Raw genomic sequence first — 1,287 nt, 5'->3', positions numbered from 1 at the left:
AATTGCAGTGGAACAATCCTTTAATGAGAAGTGGAACAGAGCTGTTATCTCTGTCTGGGGACACCAAACATCAATAATCTCATTACTTGGGTCAAATATTACAATCAGATGTGCGTTTTTTTTTCCTCCTGGAACTGAGGAGACATTTGTTTTTTTGTTGTTTGAACGGTGATGTGTCAGAGAGAGTTTCCTCTCACCTGGTCAGGACGTTGGTCAGATGTTTTTGGGATGTGTGAAAATGAAAAAAATCTCAACGCTGGCATGCAAATCCTCAAGATGACCTACTTCCTCCCCTTCCACATAGACACTCCGCTAAAATCCATAAATTAAGGAAATTAACTGATGGGGCCCCGGGCCACTTTGTAAGCTATTTAAATCTTTAAATTTACAACATCCCTGCATACTTCATGTAATTGAACTAACTCCGGGCTTGTTTCCTTTAATGAGAAAAAAAAAAAAAATTCCCCCTCCAGTTTTGAACCTCTGGAAACAACAAATCTGCGCCGGGAGGGGAGAGAGGACGGCGGCGACGGGAGCGCTGTGAGGCGTGCTGGGGTCTGTCTAATTACGCAGACTTGGGCCCGCTTCAAGGAGAGAGACGCATTTCTCAAACTCCCCTGCTGTCACATCACCAGCACAACTATTTTATTCCCTGTTTATACATTTAAATCATCTTAAACCTGCTTTCCTGCAGAAAGGGAGGAACGTATTTTCGGTGATTCCAGATGATTTTAAAGCTCCGTAGAATTAATAATTAAGAGTCGTTTATTTTTCTTACAGGTGATAAAATAAAAAGAAAAAGGTGATGCGGAATTTAAAAGAAAAAGTGACCACATTTTTTTTTTTTTCTGTCGGCCAATAATCAGTTCCTACACTGGTTGGCGCCAAATATCAAGAAAACGCGCGTCGCACCTCTCCTCGGATGCTGGTACAGAGTAATTACTGGGCTCAATGTTGCATCAATTATTCACAGTTATTTACCCGCAAATAAACAAACATGCAAATAAATAAATAATCGTCTCCTTGGTTGTGAGCACCTGCTTGACTCTCCTTCTCCCCCCAAAAAAAGAATAAAAACCTTGACGCGCCACTTCTGCGCCTCATCACTCGCGTTGCGTCTTTTTAACATGTTGACAACGATCAGCCAAAAATCTTATTCCCCCCCCCCCAAAAAAATAAAAAAGTCTGGAGGCTGCCTGCTTTCACTGGAGAGTGAGGAGCGGGGAGAGGAGAGGGGTGAGGAGAGGGGGAGGAGGGGGGGTGTTCTGGGCAGATATCTCCATCTAA

Source organism: Sparus aurata, chromosome 4, assembly GCF_900880675.1.
Source record: "Sparus aurata chromosome 4, fSpaAur1.1, whole genome shotgun sequence".
In the NCBI taxonomy this organism is placed as follows: domain Eukaryota; kingdom Metazoa; phylum Chordata; class Actinopteri; order Spariformes; family Sparidae; genus Sparus; species Sparus aurata.
Note: the sequence above shows the minus strand (reverse complement) of the source record.